This window comes from Procambarus clarkii, unplaced genomic scaffold (assembly GCF_040958095.1).
Source record: "Procambarus clarkii isolate CNS0578487 unplaced genomic scaffold, FALCON_Pclarkii_2.0 HiC_scaffold_127, whole genome shotgun sequence".
Lineage (NCBI taxonomy): Eukaryota > Metazoa > Arthropoda > Malacostraca > Decapoda > Cambaridae > Procambarus > Procambarus clarkii.
Genome location: NW_027189160.1, coordinates 1,127,029 through 1,152,069, shown reverse-complemented (window position 1 = coordinate 1,152,069; position 25,041 = coordinate 1,127,029). Strand labels below are relative to the sequence as shown.

General features: G+C 51.6%; 1 protein-coding gene across 1 annotated transcript in view; it reads right to left on the bottom strand.

Annotated features, from left to right (window-relative positions):
* Nucleotides 1-25,041, bottom strand: part of LOC138360886 (probable ATP-dependent RNA helicase ddx56) — a 104,648-nt gene that overhangs the window by 12,685 nt on the left and 66,922 nt on the right. The window lies entirely within an intron of this gene.

Below are 25,041 nucleotides of genomic sequence, written 5' to 3'. Positions count from 1 at the left end.
ACTACACATACAGCCCTCCACCACCACACATACAGACCCACCACCACCACACATACAGGCCTCCACTACAACACATACAGGCATCCAATACAACACATACAGACCTCCACTACCACACATACAGACCTCCACCACCACACATACAGACCCACTACCACCACACATACAGACCCACCACCACCACACATACAGACCCACCACCACCACACATACAGACCTCCACTACCACACATACAGACCTCCACTACCACACATACAGACCTCCACCACCACACATACAGACCCACCACCTACCACACATACAGACCTCCACCACCACACATACAGACCTCCACTACCACACATACAGACCCACCACCACCACACATACAGGACCTCCACTACCACACATACAGGCCTCCACCACCACACATACAGACCTCCACCACCACACATACAGACCTCCACTACCACACATACAGACCTCCACTACCACACATACAGACCTCCACTACCACACATACAGACCTCCACTACCACACATACAGACCTCCACTACCACACATACAGACCTCCACCTACCACACATACAGATCCTCCACTACCACACATACAGACCTCCACCTACCACACATACAGGACCTCCACCACCACACATACAGACCTCCACTACCACACATACAGACCACCACTACCACACATACAGGCCTCCACTACCACACATACAGACCACCACTACCACACATACAGGCCTCCACCTACCACACATACAGACCTCCACCACCACACATACAGACCTCCACCACCACACATACAGACCTCCTACCTACCACACATACAGACCTCCACCTACCACACATACAGACCCACCTACCACACATACAGACCATCCACCACCACACATACAGGACCTACCACCACCACACATACATGCCTCCACCACCACACATACAGACCTCAACCACCACACATACAGACCTCCACTACCACACATACAGACCTCCACCACCACACATACAGACCTCCACCACCACACATACAGGCCTCCACCACCACACATACAGACCCACCACCACACATACAGACCACCACCACCACACATACAGACCTCCACTACCACACATACAGACCTCCACCACCACACATACAGACCTCTACTACCACACATACAGACCCACCACCACACATACAGACCTCCACTACCACACATACAGACCCACCACCACACATACAGACCACCACCACACATACAGACCCACCACCACACATACAGACCTCCACCACCACACATACAGACCAACACTACCACACATACAGACCAACACCACACATACAGACCCACCACCACACATACAGACTTCCACCACCACACATACAGGCCTAAACCACCACACATACAGACCCACCACCACACATACAGACCTCCACCACCACACATACAGACCCACCACCACACATACAGACCCACCACCACACATACAGACCACCACCACCACACATACAGACCAACACTACCACACATACAGGCCTCCACCACCACACATACAGACCCACCACCACACATACAGACCACCACTACCGCACATACAGACACACCACCACACATACAGACCTCCACCACCACACATACAGACCTCCACCACCACACATACTGACCTCCACCACACATACAGACCCACACTACCACACATACAGACCTCTACCACCACACTTACAGGCCTCCACTACCGCACATACAGACCTTCACTACCACACATACAGACCTCCACTACCACACATACAGACCTCCACTGCCACACATACAGACCTCCACTACCACACATACAGACCCACCACCACACATACAGACCCACCACCACCACACATACAGGCCTCCACTACCACACATACAGGCCTCCACTACCACACATATAGACCTCCACTACCACACATACAGACCTCCACCACCACACATACAGACCTCCACTACCACACATACAGATCTCCACCACCACACATACAGACCTCCACCACCACACATTCAGACCCACCACCACCACACATACAGATCTCCACTACCACACATACAGACCTCCACTACCACACATACAGGACCTCCACCTACCACACATACAGACCTCCACTACCACACATACAGACCACCACCACACATACAGGCCTCCACTACAACACATACAGGCCTCCACTACCACACATACAGACCTCCACTACCACACATACAGACGTCCACCACCACACATACAGACCTCCACCACCACACATACAGCCCTCCACCACCACACATACAGACCCACCACCACCACACATACAGGCCTCCACTACAACACATACAGGCCTCCAATACAACACATACAGACCTCCACTACCACACATACAGACCTCCACCACCACACATACAGACCCACCACCACCACACATACAGACCCACCACCACCACACATACAGACCCACCACCACCACACATACAGACCTCCACTACCACACATACAGGCCTCCACTACCACACATACAGGCCTCCACCACCACACATAGAGACCCACCACCACCACACATACAGACCCACCACCACCACACATACAGACCTCCACTACCACACATACAGACCCACCACAACCACACATACAGGCCTCCACTACCACACATACAGGCCTCCACCACCACACATACAGGCCTCCACCACCACACATACAGACCTTCACTACCACACATACAGACCCACCACCACCACACATACAGACCTCCACTACCACACATACAGACCTCCACCACCACACATACTGACCACCACCACACATACAGACCACCACCACCACACATACAGGACCTCCACTACCACACATACAGACCTCCACTACCACACATACAGACCCACCACCACACATGCAGACCTCCACCACACATACAGACCTCCACCACCACACATACAGACCACCACCACCACACATACAGACCACCACCACCACACATACAGACCTCCACTACCACACATACAGACCTCCACCACCACACATACAGGCCTCTACCACCACACATACAGACCTCCACTACCACACATACAGACCTCCAGCACCACACATACAGGCCTCTACCACCACACATACAGGCCTCTACCACCACACATACAGGCCTCCACCACCACACATACAGGCCTCCAAAACCACACATACAGACCTCCACTACCACACATACAGACCTCCACCACACATACAGACCACCACCCACCACACATACAGACCTCCACCACCACCACACATACAGACCCACCACCACACATCCAGACCTCCACCACCACACATACAGACCTCCACTACCACACATACAGACCTCCACCACCACACATACAGACCTCCACTACCACACATACAGACCTCCACCACCACACATACAGACCTCCACCACCACACATACAGGCCTCCACTACCACACATACAGACCTCCACCACCACACATACAGACCCTCCATTACCACACATACAGATCCACCACTACCACACATACAGACCTCCACTACCACACATACAGACCTCCACCACCACACATACAGACCCACCACCACACATACAGGCCTCCACTACCACACATACAGACATTCACCACCACACATACAGCCCTCCACCACCACACATACAGACCTCCACCACACATACAGACCACCACCACCACACATACAGACCTCCACCACCACACATACAGACCTCCACTACCACACATACAGACCCACCACCACACATACAGACCTCCACCACACATACAGACCTCCACCACCACACATACAGACCTCCACTACCACACATACATACCTCCACCACCACACATACAGACCTCCACCACACATACAGACCTCCACCACCACACATACAGACCTCCACTACCACACATACAGACCACCACCACACATACAGACCACCACTACCACACATACAGACCCACCACCACACATCCAGACCTCCACCACCACACATACAGACCTCCACCACCACACATAGAGACCTCCACCACCACACATACAGACCTCCACCACCACACATACAGACCTCCACCACCACACATACAGACCCACCACCACACATACAGACCTCCACCACCACACATACAGACCTCTACTACCACACATACAGACCTCCACTACCACACATACAGACCTCCAACACTACCACACATACAGACCTCCACCACTACCACACATACAGATCCACCACTACCACACATACAGACCTCCACCACCACACATAGAGACCTCCACTACCACACATACAGACCCACCACCACCACACATACAGACCACCACCACCACACATACAGGCCTCCACTACCGCACATACAGACCTCCACTACCACACATACAGACCTCCACTACCTCGCATACAGACCTCCACCACCACACATACAGACCTCCACTACCACACATACAGACCTCCACCACTACCACACATACAGATCCACCACTATAACACATACAGACCTCCACTACCACACATACAGACCTCCACTACCACACATACAGACCTCCACTACCACACATACAGACCACCACCACCACACATACAGACCACCACCACCACACATACAGACCTCCACCACCACACATACAGACCTCCACTACCACACATACACACCCACCACTACCACACATACAGACCCACCACCACACATACAGACCTCCACCACCACACATACAGACCACCACCATCACCACACATACAGACCCACCACTACCACACATACAGACCCACTACCACACATACAGACCACCACCACCACACATACAGACCACCACCACCACACATACAGGCCTCCACCACCACACATACAGACCTCAACCACCACACATACAGACCTCCACTACCACACATACAGACCTCCACCACCACACATACAGACCTCCACCACCACACATACAGGCCTCCACCACCACACATACAGACCCACCACCACACATACAGACCACCACCACCACACATACAGACCTCCACTACCACACATACAGACCTCCACCACCACACATACAGACCTCTACTACCACACATACAGACCCACCACCACACATACAGACCTCCACTACCACACATACAGACCCACCACCACACATACAGACCCACCACCACACATACAGACCTCCACCACCACACATACAGACCAACACTACCACACATACAGACCAACACCACACATACAGACCCACCACCACACATACAGACTTCCACCACCACACATACAGGCCTAAACCACCACACATACAGACCCACCACCACACATACAGACCTCCACCACCACACATACAGACCCACCACCACACATACAGACCCACCACCACACATACAGACCACCACCACCACACATACAGGCCTCCACCACCACACATACAGACCCACCACCACACATACATACCACCACTACCGCACATACAGACACACCACCACACATACAGACCTCCACCACCACACATACAGACCTCCACCACCACACATACAGACCTCCACCACACATACAGACCCACACTACCACACATACACACCTCTACCACCACACTTACAGGCCTCCACTACCGCACATACAGACCTTCACTACCACACATACAGACCTCCACTACCACACATACAGACCTCCACTGCCACACATACAGACCTCCACTACCACACATACAGATCCACCACCACACATACAGACCCACCACCACCACACATACAGGCCTCCACTACCACACATACAGGCCTCCACTACCACACATATAGACCTCCACTACCACACATACAGACCTCCACCACCACACATACAGACCTCCACTACCACACATACAGATCTCCACCACCACACATACAGACCTCCACCACCACACATTCAGACCCACCACCACCACACATACAGATCTCCACTACCACACATACAGACCTCCACTACCACACATACAGACCTCCACCACCACACATACAGACCTCCACTACCACACATACAGACCACCACCACACATACAGGCCTCCACTACAACACATACAGGCCTCCACTACCACACATACAGACCTCCACTACCACACATACAGACGTCCACCACCACACATACAGACCTCCACCACTACACATACAGCCCTCCACCACCACACATACAGACCCACCACCACCACACATACAGGCCTCCACTACAACACATACAGGCCTCCAATACAACACATACAGACCTCCACTACCACACATACAGACCTCCACCACCACACATACAGACCCACTACCACCACACATACAGACCCACCACCACCACACATACAGACCCACCACCACCACACATACAGACCTCCACTACCACACATACAGGCCTCCACTACCACACATACAGGCCTCCACCACCACACATAGAGACCCACCACCACCACACATACAGACCCACCACCACCACACATACAGACCTCCACTACCACACATACAGACCCACCACAACCACACATACAGGCCTCCACTACCACACATACAGGCCTCCACCACCACACATACAGGCCTCCACCACCACACATACAGACCTTCACTACCACACATACAGACCCACCACCACCACACATACAGCCCTCCACTACCATACATACAGCCCTCCACTACCACACATACAGACCTCCACCACCACACATACAGTCCTCCACTACCACACATACAGGCCTCCACCACCACACATACAAGGCCTCCACCACCACACATACAGGCCTCCACTACCACACATACAGACCACCACTACCACACATACAGGCCTCCACTACCACACATACAGACCACCACTACCACACATACAGGCCTCCACTACCACACATACAGACCTCCACCACCACACATACAGTCCTCCACCACCACACATACAGGCCTCTACTACCACACATACAGGCCTCCACCACCACACATACAGGCCTCCACCACCACACATACAGTCCTCCACCACCACACATACAGACCTCCACCACCACACATACAGGCCTCCACCACCACACATACAGACCTCCACCACCACACATACAGGCCTCCACTACCACACATACAGGCCTCCACCACCACACATACAGGCCTCCACCACCACACATACAGGCCTCCACCACCACACATACAGACCTCCACCACCACACATACAGTCCTCCACCATCACACATACAGGCCTCCACCACCACACATACAGGCCTCCACTACCACACATACAGTCCTCCACTACCACACATACAGGCCTCCACCACCACACATACAGGCCTCCACTACCACACATACAGGCCTCCACTACCACACATACAGGCCTCCACTACCACACATACAGGCCTCTACTACCACACATACAGGCCTCCACTACCACACATACAGACCTCCACTACCACACATACAGGCCTCCACTACCACACAGACAGGCCTCCACTACCACACATACAGGCCTCTACTACCACACATACAGGCCTCCACTACCACACATACAGTCCTCCACTACCACACATACAGACCTCCACCACCACACATACAGACCTCCACTACCACACATACAGGCCTCCACTACCACACATACAGGCCTCTACTACCACACATACAGGCCTCCACTACCACACATACAGGCCTCTACTACCACACATACAGGCCTCCACTACCACACATACAGACCTCCAGCACCACACATACAGACCACCACCACCACACATACAGGAAACCACTACCACACATACAGGCCTCCACTACCACACATACAGACCACCACTACCACACATACAGGCCTCCACTACCACACATACAGACCTCCACCACCACACATACAGTCCTCCACCACCACACATACAGGCCTCCACTACCACACATACAGACCTCCACCACCACACATACAGTCCTCCACCACCACACATACAGGCCTCCACTACCACACATACAGGCCTCCACCACCACACATACAGGCCTCCACCACCACACATACAGTCCTCCACCACCACACATACAGGCCTCCACCACCACACATACAGGCCTCCAGCACCACACATACAGACCTCCACCACCACACATACAGGCCTCCACTACCACACATACAGGCCTCCACCACCACACATACAGGCCTCCACCACCACACATACAGGCCTCCACCACCACACATACAGACCTCCACCGCCACACATACAGTCCTCCACCACCACACATACAGGCCTCCACCACCACACATACAGGCCTCCACTACCACACATACAGTCCTCCACTACCACACATACAGGCCTCTACTACCACACATACAGGCCTCCACTACCACACATACAGGCCTCCACTACCACACATACAGGCCTCCACTACCACACATACAGACCTCCACTACCACACATACAGGCCTCCACTACCACACATACAGGCCTCCACTACCACACATACAGGCCTCTACTACCACACATACAGGCCTCCACTACCACACATACAGTCCTACACTACCACACATACAGACCTCCACCACCACACATACAGACCTCCACTACCACACATACAGGCCTCCACTACCACACATACAGGCCTCCACTACCACACATACAGGCCTCCACTACCACACATACAGGCCTCTACTACCACACATACAGACCTCCACTACCACACATACAGGCCTCCACTACCACACATACAGGCCTCCACTACCACACATACAGGCCTCTACTACCACACATACAGGCCTCCACTACCACACATACAGTCCTCCACTACCACACATACAGACCTCCACCACCACACATACAGACCTCCACTACCACACATACAGGCCTCCACTACCACACATACAGGCCTCTACTACCACACATACAGGCCTCCACTACCACACATACAGGCCTCTACTACCACACATACAGGCCTCCACTACCACACATACAGGCCTCTACTACCACACATACAGACCCACCACCACACATACAGACCCTCCACTACCACACATACAGTCCTCCACTACCACACATACAGTCCTCCACTACCACACATACAGACCTCCAGCACCACACATACAGACCCTCCACTACCACACATACAGACCCTCCACTACCACACATACAGACCTCCACTACCACACATACAGTCCTCCACTACCACACATACAGGCCTCCACTACCACACATACAGTCCTCCACTACCACACATACAGACCTCCAGCACCACACATACAGACCCTCCACTACCACACATACAGGCCTCCACTACCACACATACAGTCCTCCACTACCACACATACAGGCCTCTACTACCACACATACAGGCCTCCACCACCACACATACAGACCCACCACCACACATACAGACCCTCCACTACCACACATACAGACCTCCACTACCACACATACAGGCCTCCACTACCACACATACAGGCCTCCACTACCACACATACAGGCCTCCACTACCACACATACAGGTCTCTACTACCACACATACAGGCCTCTACTACCACACATACAGGCCTCCACTACCACACATACAGACCCACCACCACACATACAGACACTCACTCTAACACCTGCCTCGACACTCATCCTAACACCTGCCTCGACACTCATCCTAACACCTGCCTCGACACTCATCCTAACACCTGCCTCCACACTCATCCTAACACCTGCCTCGACACTCATCCTAACACCTGCCTCCACACTCATCCTAACACCTGCCTGGACACTCATCCTAACACCTGCCTCGACACTCATCCTAACACCTGCCTCCACACTCATCCTAACACCTGCCTCCACACTCATCCTAACACCTGCCTCCACACTCATCCTAACACCTGCCTCCACACTCATCCTAACACCTGCCTCGACACTCATCCTAACACCTGCCTCGACACTCATCCTAACACCTGCCTCCACACTCATCCTAACACCTGCCTCCACACTCATCCTAACACCTGCCTCGACACTCATCCTAACACCTGCCTCGACACTCATCCTAACACCTGCCTCCACACTCATCCTAACACCTGCCTCCACACTCATCCTAACACCTGCCTCGACACTCATCCTAACACCTGCCTCGACACTCATCCTAACACCTGCCTCGACACTCATCCTAACACCTGCCTCGACACTCATCCTAACACCTGCCTCCACACTCATCCTAACACCTGCCTCGACACTCATCCTAACACCTGCCTCGACACTCATCCTAACACCTGCCTCGACACTCATCCTAACACCTGCCTCCACACTCATCCTAACACCTGCCTCCACACTCATCCTAACACCTGCCTCGACACTCATCCTAACACCTGCCTCGACACTCATCCTAACACCTGCCTCGACACTCATCCTAACACCTGCCTCCACACTCATCCTAACACCTGCCTCGACACTCATCCTAACACCTGCCTCCACACTCATCCTAACACCTGCCTCGACACTCATCCTAACACCTGCCTCGACACTCATCCTAACACCTGCCTCCACACTCATCCTAACACCTGCCTCCACACTCATCCTAACACCTGCCTCGACACTCATCCTAACACCTGCCTCCACACTCATCCTAACACCTGCCTCCACACTCATCCTAACACCTGCCTCCACACTCATCCTAACACCTGCCTCCACACTCATCCTAACACCTGCCCCGACATTAAACTTATTGGAATAAACTCTCAACCCCCTCTCGATTCAAAATTTATGTCTCCTATAAGCATATAGGAGACTCATCCAAAACTCACTCACCCTTGTCACGTGAATCCCCATCATAGCAGTGGAACTGCCTTTTCCCTTCACCTTCAATGCCTGTGTACTGGAAGTCTACATCTACACCAGCCGAGATGAGTCACCAGTCCTGCCTCCTCTCCATACCCCCCCCCCCCCGGGCCTGGCACGGCCTGGCACGGCCTGGCACGGCCTGGTACTGCCTGGTACAGCCTGGTACGGCCTGGCACGGCCTGGTACGGCCTGGCACGGTCTGGTACAGCCTGGTACGGCCTGGCACGGCCTGGTACGGCCTGGTACGGCCTGGTACGGCCTGGTACGGCCTGGTACAGCCTGGCACGGCCTGGTACGGCCTGGTACGGCCTGGTACAGCCTGGCACGGCCTGGTACAGCCTGGTACGGCCTGGTACGGCCTGGCACGGCCTGGTACGGCCTGGCACGGCCTGGTACGGCCTGGTACGGCCTGGCAGGGCCTGGCACGGCCTGGTACGGCCTGGTACGGCCTGGTACAGCCTGGCACGGCCTGGTACGGCCTGGTACAGCCTGGCACGGCCTGGCACGGCCTGGCACGGCCTGGCACGGCCTGGCACGGCCTGGCACGACTCAGAGGCAAGCCCGGCGCCTCTGCTAACCGGTATTTTACCCCCACAAACAAGCAGTTAGCCGCCTTCAACTGACAGTGGTGCAGCTCAACACAAAGGCACCGCCAGCCACAAGGAGCAGTGTGCTAGTTGACCAGATGTCCACCTTGTGGTGACACTGGAGGAGTCCTCACCGCTGGACTATATAAAGGGCGCCGCCTTCCTGGAGAGCTATCTACGGGCTCACCATAGCCCGTGCTACTTGGAACGTGTTCCCAGTAGCTGAATCTATAACAACAACAACAACCCTGGAGAGCCAGTCTCTCCCCTAGTGCTCTAGGATCACCTTCGTGTCTCTCACCCGTCGTCCACCTTCAGCCAACGTCGTGTGATTGATGCCATGGTGGTATGGTGAGTGATGCCATGGTGGTATGGTGAGTGATGCCATGGTGGTATGGTGAGTGATGCCATGGTGGTGTGGTGAGTGATGCCATGGTGGTATGGTGACTGATGCCATGGTGGTATGGTGAGTGATGCCATGGTGGTGTGGTGAGTGATGCCATGGTGGTATGGTGACTGATGCCATGGTGGTGTGGTGAGTGATGCCATGGTGGTATGGTGACTGATGCCATGGTGGTGTGGTGAGTGATGCCATGGTGGTATGGTGACTGATGCCATGGTGGTATGGTGAGTGATGCCATGGTGGTATGGTGAGTGATGCCATGGTGGTATGGTGAGTGATGCCATGGTGGTATGGTGACTGATGCCATGGTGGTATGGTGAGTGATGCCATGGTGGTATGGTGAGTGATGCCATGGTGGTATGGTGACTGATGCCATGGTGGTATGGTGAGTGATGCCATGGTGGTGTGGTGACTGATGCCATGGTGGTATGGTGAGTGATGCCATGGTGGTATGGTGACTGATGCCATGGTGGTATGGTGAGTGATGCCATGGTGGTATGGTGAGTGATGCCATGGTGGTATGGTGAGTGATGCCATGGTGGTATGGTGAGTGATGCCATGGTGGTATGGTGAGTGATGCCATGGTGGTATGGTGAGTGATGCCATGGTGGTATGGTGAGTGATGCCATGGTGGTATGGTGAGTGATGCCATGGTGGTATGGTGAGTGATGCCATGGTGGTATGGTAGCTGTCTTCAGTACACCAGTACATCTTTATGCTTCTCTTCATTGCTTATACTGTAGTATATTTTTACATTTAAGATCATATTAACTTGTTCACTTTTGCATTACATGAGCCAAGTATTTTCAGGGGCGTTTATGTTCATTAATATTTCAGTAAATTGTTGAATTATTTGATTTTTATTTGTTTCCACCTGTGACTTACACACTGCAGGGCCAATAGCAGCATTTTGTTTATTATGTGCGGGAGAGCCATACCATCTTGGTTCAGTATAGCTGCGATACCACAACCCATCACACCCTAGACTCTCACACCCTAAACTCTCACACCCTAGACTCACACACCCTAAACTCTCACACCCTAAACTCACACACCCTAAACTCTCACACCCTAAACTCTCACGCCCTAAACTCTCACACCCTAAACTCACACACCCTAAACTCTCACGCCCTAAACTCTCACACCCTAAACTCACACACCCTAAACTCACACACCCTAAACTCACACACCCTAAACTCTCACACCCTAAACTCTCACACCCTAAACTCACACACCCTAAACTCACACACCCTAAACTCACACACCCTAAACTCTCACGCCCTAAACTCTCACACCCTAAACTCTCACGCCCTAAACTCTCACACCCTAAACTCTCACGCCCTAAACTCTCACGCCCTAAACTCTCACACCCTAAACTCTCACGCCCTAAACTCACACACCCTAAACTCACACACCCTAAACTCTCACGCCCTAAACTCTCACGCCCTAAACTCTCACACCCTAAACTCTCACGCCCTAAACTCTCACACCCTAAACTCTCACACCCTAAACTCTCACGCCCTAAACTCTCACACCCTAAACTCTCACGCCCTAAACTCTCACACCTTAAACTCACACACCCTAAACTCACACACCCTAAACTCTCACGCCCTAAACTCTCACACCCTAAACTCACACACCCTAAACTCTCACACCCTAAACTCTCACACCCTAAACTCTCACGCCCTAAACTCTCACACCCTAAACTCTCACGCCCTAAACTCTCAAACCTTAAACTCACACACCCTAAACTCACACACCCTAAACTCTCACGCCCTAAACTCTCACACCCTAAACTCACACACCCTAAACTCTCACACCCTAAACTCTCACGCCCTAAACTCTCACACCCTAAACTCTCACGCCCTAAACTCTCACACCCTAAACTCTCACGCCCTAAACTCTCACGCCCTAAACTCTCACACCCTAAACTCTCACGCCCTAAACTCTCACACCCTAAACTCTCACGCCCTAAACTCTCACACCCTAAACTCTCACACCCTAAACTCTCACGCCCTAAACTCTCACACCCTAAACTCTCACGCCCTAAACTCTCACGCCCTAAACTCTCACACCCTAAACTCTCACGCCCTAAACTCTCACACCCTAAACTCTCACGCCCTAAACTCTCACGCCCTAAACTCTCACACCCTAAACTCTCACACCCTAAACTCTCACACCCTAAACTCTCACACCCTAAACTCTCACACCCTAAACTCATTAATTTTCCTGTAATTTATTCCATAAATCAACAATCCTCTTCCCAAACAGGTATTTATCAAGGTATTTTCTGCCTCAAAACTTAGCCAATTTGTAACTATTTTTTCGTATTCTGTTTTGTGTTGAAATATTTCACGTCTGAATTGATATATTTAACGTTAAGCAAAGAGAATGTGAACAGGAGGGAGAAGAGGCGCTATAGAGTCATTGTAAATGATAACGGTAAGGTGGGGCCGAGGAGCTAAGCCTCGACAATACCAGCACAACTATAGGTAAACTGTATACTATAGATGTTTACCTATAGTAAACTCCTCTCACTGTCCTCCACCACCACATTTCACTAATATATTTTGGTAAGACGAGAGAGAGAGAGAGAGAGAGAGAGAGAGAGAGAGAGAGAGAGAGAGAGAGAGAGAGAGAGAGAGAGAGAGAGAGAGAGAGAGAGAGAGAGAGAGAGAGAGAGAGAGAGAGAGAGAGAGAGAGAGAGAGAGAGAGAGAGAGAGAGAGAGAGAGAGAGAGAGAGAGAGAGAGAGAGAGAGAGAGAGAGAGAGAGAGAGAGAGAGAGGCAGAGACAGTAGATAGATGGATGGATAGATAGCTGGATAGGTAGATGAATAGATGGATGGATAGAATGGATACATTGATAAATTGACAGATGGATAGATGGATGGGTGGATAGATAAATGGATAGATAGATAAATGTATGGATATATGGATAATAAGATGATTAGATGTATGGAGATATGAACAGATAGATTTAAAAATTGATAAGCTGTTGGATAGATAGACTTACAGATAGACTTACAGATAGATGGAGAAAAAGATAAATAGCAAGATGGATATGAAGATGTATATATTGATAGATGGGGATAGATGAATATATCTATAGATGGATAGATAAAGATAAATGGATGGATAGATAGATGGGATAGATTGTAGATAGAGAGACCCGGACAACGCCGGGTGAGCTCATCTAACACAGTACGCGACACACACACACACACACACACACACACACACTGATGAACCAAGTCATATTGAAATGCAAGGAGGCTGAAGAGAGATTTATTCCAACAATAAAGGAAAAAAGCAGGAGGGAATATAATAACCCATGGTTTAGTAGACAGTGTCAGGAAGCAAAGGTGAGAAGCAGGAGGGAGTGGAGGAAGTACAGAAGACAAAGGACAGAGGACAACAGGATTAGATGTAACAGAGCTAGGAATGATTACATTAACATAAGGCGAGTGTCGGAAAGAAATTATGAGAATGATACTGCAGTCAAAGCGAAAAAGCAACCTAAATTACTACATAGCCATATAAGAAGGAAGATGTCGGTAAATGACCAAGAGACAAGACTGAGGAAAACAGAAGGGGCATATACAGAAAGCGACAAGGAAATCTGCGAGGTACTGAATGCAAAATTCCATGGAGGGTTCACAACCGAGCCTGAGCAACTCCCATTGTTAGAAGCGATTACCCTAGATGAAAGATTATCAGATATAGAGGTGACAGCAGGGGAGGTAATGAAACAGTTGACAACACTGGATGCAAATAAAGCTGTTGGACCAGACAAAGTATCACCGTGGATACTTAAAGAGGCAGCGCACGCTCTCAGCGTGCCTCTGGCAATGATCTTTAATGAGTCAGTTATGTCGGGAGAACTGCCCAGTTGCTGGAAGGAGGCAAATGTCGTACCGATTTTCAAGAAAGGTGATAGGGAGGAGGCACTTAACTACAGACCCGTATCACTGACAAGCATCCCCTGCAAAATACTTGAAAGAATAATTAGGCTAAGACTTGTTGAGCACCTGGAGAGCATTGGGTTTGTAAACAAGCACCAACATGGGTTCTGGACAGGGAAATCATGCCTAACAAACCTTTTAGAATTCTATGATAAAGTAACAAGGATAAGGCAGGACAGAGAAGGCTGGACAGACTGCATATTTCTTGACTGCCAAAAAGCCTTTGATACAGTACCGCACATGAGACTGCTATACAAACTTGAGAGGCAGGCAGGAGTAAGCGGAAAGGCCCTAGTATGGGTGAAGAACTACCTAACAGGAAGGAGCCAGAGGGTAATGGTAAGGGGCGAGAAGTCGGACTGGCGAACAGTAACAAGTGGAGTACCTCAAGGATCGGTGCTGGGACCAATCCTCTTTCTAATTTAAGTAAATGATATGTTTACAGGAGTGGAATCATACATGTCAATGTTTGCGGATGACGCAAAATTAATGAGAAGAGTTGTGACATACGAGGATTGTAGGATCCTCCAAGAGGACTTAAACAGGTTGCAGAGATGGTCAGGGAAATGACTACTGGAGTTTAACACCAGTAAATGTAAAGTTATGGAAATGGGATCAGGTGACAGGAGCCCAAAGGGACAGTACACAATGAAGGGGAACAGCCTACCTGTAACGATTCGAGAAAGAGACCTGGGAGTGGATGTGACACCTAATCTAACTCCTGAGGCACATATAAATAGGATAACGACAGCAGCGTACTCTACACTGGCGAAAATTAGAACTTCATTCAGAAACCTAAATGAGGAGGCTTTTAGGGCGCTTTACACTGCCTACGTGAGACCTGTCTTAGAGTATGCCGCGCCATCATGGAGCCCCCACCTGAAGAAACACATAAGGAAACTGGAGAAGGTTCAGAGGTTTGCGACGAGGCTTGTCCCAGAGTTACGAGGGATGGGATATGAAGAGCGTCTGAAGGAACTGAACCTTACGATACTAGAGAAAAGAAGGGAGAGAGGAGATATGATAGGGACATATAAAATACTCAGCGGAATTGACAAAGTGGAAATAGATGAAATGTTCACATGTAACAATAACAGAACGAGGGGACATGGGTGGAAACTGGAAACTCAGATGAGTCACAGAGATGTTAGAAAGTTTTCTTTTAGCGTGAGAGTAGTGGAAACATGGAATGCACTTGGGGAACAGGTTGTGGAAGCAAATACTATTCATACTTTTAAAACTAGGTATGATAGGGAAATGGGACAGGAGTCATTGCTGTAAACAACCGATAGCTGGAAAGGCGGGATCCAAGAGTCAATGCTCGATTCTGCAAGCACAAATAGGTGAGTACACACAAACACGCGCGCGCGCGCGTGTGTACAGCCATGAGCGTATTTGATGGTGCCATAACCACACCATGAAGGTGCCACAACCACACCATGATGGTGCCATAACCACACCATGATGGTGCCATAACCACACGATGATGGTGCCACAACCACACCATGATGGTGCCATAACCACACCATGATGGTGCCATAACCACACCATGATGGTGCCATAACCACACCATGATGGTGCCATAACCACACCATGATGGTGCCATAACCACACCATGATGGTGCCATAACCACACCATGATGGTGCCATAACCACACCATGATGGTGCCATAACCACACCATGAAGGTGCCATAACCACACCATGATGGTGCCATAACCCCACCATGATGGTGCCATAACCACACCATGAAGGTGCCATAACCACACCATGATGGTGCCATAACCACACCATGAAGGTGCCATAACCACACCATGATGGTGCCATAACCACACCATGATGGTGCCATAACCACACCATGAAGGTGCCATAACCACACCATGATGGTGCCATAACCACACCATGATGGTGCCATAACCACACCATGATGGTGCCATAACCACACCATGATGGTGCCATAACCACACCATGATGGTGCCATAACCACACCATGATGGTGCCATAACCACACCATGATGGTGCCATAACCACACCATGATGGTGCCATAACCACACCATGAAGGTGCCATAACCACACCATGATGGTGCCATAACCACACGATGAAGGTGATATAACCACACCATGATGGTGCCATAACCACACCATGATGGTGCCATAACCACACCATGATGGTGCCATAACCACACCATGATGGTGCCATAACCACACCATGAAGGTGCCATAACCACACCATGATGGTGCCATAACCACACGATGAAGGTGCCATAACCACACCATGATGGTGCCATAACCACACCATGATGGTGCCATAACCACACGATGATGGTGCCATAACCACACCATGATGGTGCCATAACCACACGATGAAGGTGCCATAACCACACCATGATGGTGCCATAACCACACCATGATGGTGCCATAACCACACCATGATGGTGCCATAACCACACCATGAAGGTGCCATAACCACACCATGATGGTGCCATAACCACACGATGAAGGTGCCATAACCACACCATGATGGTGCCATAACCACACCATGATGGTGCCATAACCACACCATGATGGTGCCATAACCACACCATGATGGTGCCATAACCACACCATGAAGGTGCCATAACCACACCATGATGGTGCCATAACCACACGATGAAGGTGCCATAACCACACCATGATGGTGCCATAACCACACCATGATGGTGCCATAACCACACCATGATGGTGCCATAACCACACCATGATGGTGCCATAACCACACCATGAAGGTGCCATAACCACACCATGATGGTGCCATAACCACACCATCATGGTGCCATGACATGCAATGAACAAGGGGACACAGGTGGAAACCTATTACCCACATGAGCCACAGAGACGTTAGAAGGAACTTTTTCAGTGTCAGAGTAGTTAACAGGTGGAATGCATTAGGAGGTGATGTGGTGGAGGCTGACTCCATACACAGTTTCAAGTGTAGATATGATAGAGCCCAATAGGCTCAGGAATCTGTACACCTGTTGAGAGGCGGGACCAAAGAGACAAAGCTCAACGCCTGCAAGCACAATTAGGTGAGTACCACTATTTAGTACATTAAATTATGGGAATTAATGATCCCGGACATAGGCCCTCATTTTGGTATGACCCTTGACCTCTGGGTATGGTTCCTCTGTTTGCAGTTGTAAAACAATATATAATAATACGGCCTAGCCTACTATAAGTATCTAGGGTAAATAACTCAACTGCTTACTCAACAATGCAATATACTTAAAGTAAGGGTAACAAAGACATACAAACATATAAATGGAAATACAGGCAGCCAGAAATATTAATGCACCAGAATACAATATCATTATATGAGCACTGATCACTATTTTAAAACTTAAATAGATAGATGGGTATGCACATAATGGTCTAACCAGGAAATCAGCTATGTTACTAAACAATAAACAAATACTACAGACTTAACTCCACAACATGTCCACGCCAGCCAGCTCCACCCACGCGACTGGCGTTGCTGGAGCATGCACATCATGGCGTCTATAAGGTACCAACTAAAACCCACATGAAACCTGGGGGTTTTCTATTTGGCTTTTCCGACTGCAGTACGTCGCCAATGTACATGTGGCAGACGCTTCACGAAGCTGTCGGAATTAGCAGAGAAAATGAGAGCAACCGTACAAGGCCTGGGAGCAAGGTCGAGTTAGAGTCCTTGATGGTCTCTTCTCAGACTAGCCTCACCTGGTCCTGCTCCACGTTGATCGTTGGAATCTCCTCAATGATTTAACACTTTAAGGGACTCCTAGGGTCCTCATCACATTTATAGATTAGTGAATATAGACAACTCGGTGTTGAAGACACTTAGAGCTGAAGGCTTGAGTAATATTGGCAGTATTCAGAAGTGGTTCAACGGAAACACCGCATAAAGCTTAACAGTAGTTTATTTACTAACTTAACCACTAATACACAGGGTGCTTGATTTACTTTAGATTGGCGTCAGCAAAGCTATGGTTATATTAGCGAGATTCTTGACGTCTGGCTAAACGACTCGTATCCACTCGTGGCGAAACACCTAACTTAACACAGTTGACAGCCAATCATTAACACGGCAACCTAACTGCCGGTATGCAAAGGGATCACAAGAGTTCCAACCAGATACTCGGTAATGATGATATGCAATAAACACAAATACACTGTCAATGGGACAGGCAATAACATGCACAATAATAATGTCACACAATACTAAATGTGTGGTGTATGTGAAGCTCACATTCACAGACGAGTGTAATATCGTGATGCCACACAGATAACACGCATACACCGTCGGGTGTCTAGATCTCCACCTATACCTGTGTCAGGTATAAGAATGCTAGAACTGTGGTTGACCCCTCAGATCAACACAGACAGACACAATATAACAATGACAAGATCTTGTACTTACAGACAGGCTACCTCTCTTATTCACTCACTTACTCAGGCACATTTATGCAAGAACTCGTAGGTGGCCTGACAGCCGGTTCGCTCGGCGACAGGCTTTCCCACAAACCGTACTTGACACGGAGGGTACTCCCAGGAGGGCGCGCTGTATGTCTAACAGACAGACACACACACACACTTGATGGCACTAGCCGTGAGTAAGGTGGTGACGTCACGTAGTACAGTGAGGGCAGCGGCTGGCTACACGCTCGGGACAGAGTGGCGGCTGCGGCTGCAGGTTATATGGTACCATGCGGTACACTGTGGTAAAGTCACACACAGGTTACTTAGGCAGCGGCACTCCTAAGTTCACTCTAGGTCACTCACAACGATCTCCACTTGTCACCAGGGGTTACCTGATGCCAGTCTGTCTCCTCTGGTGATTTGTCACTAGGCTTCCAAACTATATTGTCATGATCACGATTCCGAGCGAGCGTTGGTATATCTAAAAGATGCTGAGTTTAACTTGACGGTGAGGAATGGACGGTGTTGAGTCTATTAGCCGATAGACAGAACAGGACACGTCCTCTATGTACGGGCTTCCTCACGTGAATGTCCTTGCAAGAGAAGCAGGGCTCCTCGTGGGGCACAAACACAAGGGGTTACAATTGACCAATGGCGTTTCAGCAAAAGAGCGGGAACCAATCATATTGATCGTTCCATGATCAGTAGCAGAGGTGACGTCATGAACACGTCACACCCACGTCACAGTTGTTATTCTCCATCGCGCTGGTTGAGGCTGACTCCAGAGGTCAGGTCTGTCGCCTCGCTGGCGTCCCCTCTCTCACACCTGGCACCTCTCTCTCTCACACCTGGCACCTCTCTCTCTCTCTCACACCTGGCACCTCTCTCTCTCTCACACACACCTGGCACCTCTCTCTCTCTCTCACACCTGGCACCTCTCTCTCTCTCTCACACCTGGCACCTCTCTCTCTCTCTCACACCTGGCACCTCTCTCTCTCACACCTGGCACCTCTCTCTCTCTCACACCTGGCACCTCTCTCTCTCTCTCTCACACCTGGCACCTCTCTCTCTCTCTCTCTCACACCTGGCACCTCTCTCTCTCTCTCACACCTGGCACCTCTCTCTCTCACACCTGGCACCTCTCTCTCTCTCTCTCACACCTGGCACCTCTCTCTCTCTCTCTCACACCTGGCACCTCTCTCTCTCTCACACACCTGGCACCTCCTCTCTCTCTCTCTCTCACACCTGCCACCTCTCTCTCTCTCACACCTGGCACCTCTCTCTCTCTCACACACCTGGCACCTCTCTCTCTCTCTCTCACCTGGCACCTTTCTCTCTCTCTCACACCTGGCACCTCTCTCTCTCTCTCACACCTGGCACCTCTCTCTCTCTCTCTCTCTCACACCTGGCACCTCTCTCTCTCACACACACCTGGCACCTCCTCTCTCTCTCTCTCTCTCTCTCTCTCTCTCTCTCTCTCTCTCTCTCTCTCTCTCTCTCTCTCTCTCTCTCTCTCTCACACCTGGCACCTCCTCTCTCTCTCTCTCTCACACCTGGCACCTCTCTCTCTCTCACACACCTGGCACCTCTCTCTCTCACACCTGGCACCTCTCTCTCTCTCACACCTGGCACCTCTCTCTCTCTCTCTCACACCTGGCACCTCTCTCTCTCTCACACACCTGGCACCTCCTCTCTCTCTCTCTCTCTCTCTCTCACCTGGCACCTCTCTCTCTCTCACACCTGGCACCTCTCTCTCTCTCACACACCTGGCACCTCCTCTCTCTCTCTCTCACACCTGGCACCTCCTCTCTCTCTCTCACACCTGGCACCTCTCTCTCTCTTACACCTGGCACCTCTCTCACACACACCTGGCACCTCCTCTCTCTCTCTCACACACACCTGGCACCTCCTCTCTCTCTCTCTCTCACACCTGGCACCTCCTCTCTCTCTCACACCTGGCACCTCCTCTCTCTCTCTCTCTCTCACACCTGGCACCTCCTCTCTCTCTCTCTCTCTCACACACCTGGCACCTCCTCTCTCTCTCCCTCACGCCTGGCACCTCTCTCTCACACCTGGCACCTCCTCTCTCTCTCACACCTGGCACCTCCTCTCTCTCTCTCACGCCTGGCACCTCTCTCTCTCTCACACACCTGGTACCTCCTCTCTCTCTCTCTCTCTCTCTCTCTCTCTCTCTCTCTCTCTCTCTCTCTCTCTCTCTCTCTCTCTCTCTCTCTCTCTCTCTCTCTCTCTCTCTCTCTCTCTCTCTCTCTCTCTCTCTCTCTCACTCTCTCTCTCTCTCTATCTCACACCTGGCACCTCCTCTCTCTCTCTCTCACACACCTGGCACCTCCTCTCTCTCTCTCTCTCACACCTGGCACCTCCTCTCTCTCTCTCTCTCACACACCTGGCACCTCCTCTCTCTCTCTCTCATACCTGGCACCTCCTCTCTCTCTCTCTCACTCCTGGCACCTCCTCTCTCTCTCTCTCTCTCTCACTCCTGGCACCTCCTCTCTCTCTCTCTCTCACGCCTGGCACCTCTCTCTCACACACCTGGCACCTCCTCTCTCTCTCTCACACACCTGGCACCTCCTCTCTCTCTCTCACACACCTGGCACCTCCTCTCTCTCTCTCACACACACCTGGCACCTCCTCTCTCTCTCCCTCACGCCTGGCACCTCTCTCTCTCTCACACACCTGGCACCTCCTCTCTCTCTCTCTCACACCTGGCACCTCCTCTCTCTCTCTCTCACACACCTGGCACCTCCTCTCTCTCTCTCTCTCACACACACCTGGCACCTCTCTCTCTCTCACACACCTGGCACCTCCTCTCTCTCTCCCTCACGCCTGGCACCTCTCTCTCACACCTGGCACCTCCTTTCTCTCTCTCTCTCACGCCTGGCACCTCTCTCTCTCTCACACACCTGGCACCTCCTCTCTCTCTCTCTCTCTCTCTCTCTCTCTCTCACTCACACACCTGGCACCTCCTCCTCTCTCTCTCTCTCTCTCTCTCTCTCTCTCTCTCTCTCTCTCTCTCTCTCTCTCTCTCTCTCTCTCTCTCTCTCTCTCTCTCTCTCTCTCTCTCTCTCTCTCTCTCTCTCTCTCTCTCTCTCTCTCTCACACACCTGGCACCTCCTCCCTCTCTCTCACACACCTGGCACCTCCTCTCTCTCTCTCTCACACACCTGGCACCTACTCTCTCTCTCTCACACCTGGCACCTCCTCTCTCTCTCTCTTTCTCTCTCTCTCTCTCTCACACCTGGCACCACCTCTCTCTCTCTCTCACACCTGGCCCCTCCTCTCTCTCTCTCTCTCACACCTGGCACCTCCTCTCTCTCTCTCACACCTGGCACCTCCTCTCTCTCTCTCTCACGCCTGGCACCTCTCTCTCTCTCACACACCTGGCACCTCCTCTCTCTCTCACACACCTGGCACCTCCTCTCTCTCTCTCTCACACACACCTGGCACCTCCTCTCTCTCTCTCTCTCACACACCTGGCACCTCCTCTCTCTCTCACACACCTGGCACCACCTCTCTCTCTCTCTCTCACACACCTGGCACCTCCTCTCTCTCTCCCTCACGCCTGGCACCTCTCTCTCTCTCACACCTGGCACCTCCTCTCTTTCTCTCTCACGCCTGGCACCTCTCTCTCTCACACACCTGGCACCTCCTCTCTCTCTCTCTCTCTCTCACACCTGGCACCTCCTCTCTCTCTCTCACACACCTGGCACCTCTCTCTCTCTCTCACACACCTGGCACCTCCTCTCTCTCTCTCTCTCTCTCTCTCTCTCACACCTGGCACCTCCTCTCTCTCTCTCTCTCTCTCACGCCTGGCACCTCTCTCTCTCACACACCTGGCACCTCCTCTCTCTCTCTCACACCTGGCGCCTCCTCTCTCTCTCACACACCTGGCACCTCCTCTCTCTCTCTCTCACACACACCTGGCACCTCCTCTCTCTCTCTCTCACACACCTGGCACCTCCTCTCTCTCTCTCTCTCTCTCTCTCACACCTGGCACCTCCTCTCTCTCTCACACCTGGCACCTCCTCTCTCTCTCACACCTGGCACCTCCTCTCTCTCACACCTGGCACCTCCTCTCTCTCTCTCACACCTGACAACTCCTCTCTCTCTCTCTCTCACCTGGCACCACCCCTCTCTCTCTCACACCTGGCACCACCTCTCTCTCTCTCACACACCTGGCACCTCCTCTCTCTCTCTCTCACACACCTGGGACCTCCTCTCTCTCTCTCTCACACACACCTGGCACCTCCTCTCTCTCTCACACACACCTGGCACCTCCTCTCTCTCTCTCTCTCACACACCTGGCACCTCCTCTCTCTCACACACACCTAGCACCTCCTATCTCTCTCACACACACCTGGCACCTCCTCTCTCTCTCTCTCTCTCTCTCTCTCTCTCTCTCTCTCTCTCTCTCTCTCTCTCTCTCTCTCTCTCTCTCTCTCACACACCTGGCACCTCCTCTCTCTCTCTCACACACACCTGGCACCTCCTCTCTCTCTCTCTCTCTCACACACCTGGCACCTCCTCTCTCTCTCTCACGCCTGGCACCTCCTCTCTCTCTCTCTCCCACCTGGCACCTCCTCTCTCTCTCTCACACCTGGCACCTCCTCTCTCTCTCTCACACCTGGCACCTCCTCTCTCTCTCTCACACCTGGCACCACCTCTCTCTCTCTCACACCTGGCACCTTCTCTCTCTCTCTCACACCTGGTACCTTCTCTCTCTCTCTCTCACACCTGGCACCTCCTCTCTCTCTCTCTCACCTGGCACCTCCTCTCTCTCTCTCACACCTGGCACCACCTCTCTCTCTCACCTGGCACCTCCTCTCTCTCTCTCACACCTGGCACCACCTCTCTCTCACACCTGGCACCACCTCTCTCTCACACCTGGCACCACCTCTCTCTCTCTCTCACACCTGGCACCACCTCTCTCTCTCTCACACACCTGGCACCACCTCTCTCTCTCACCTGGC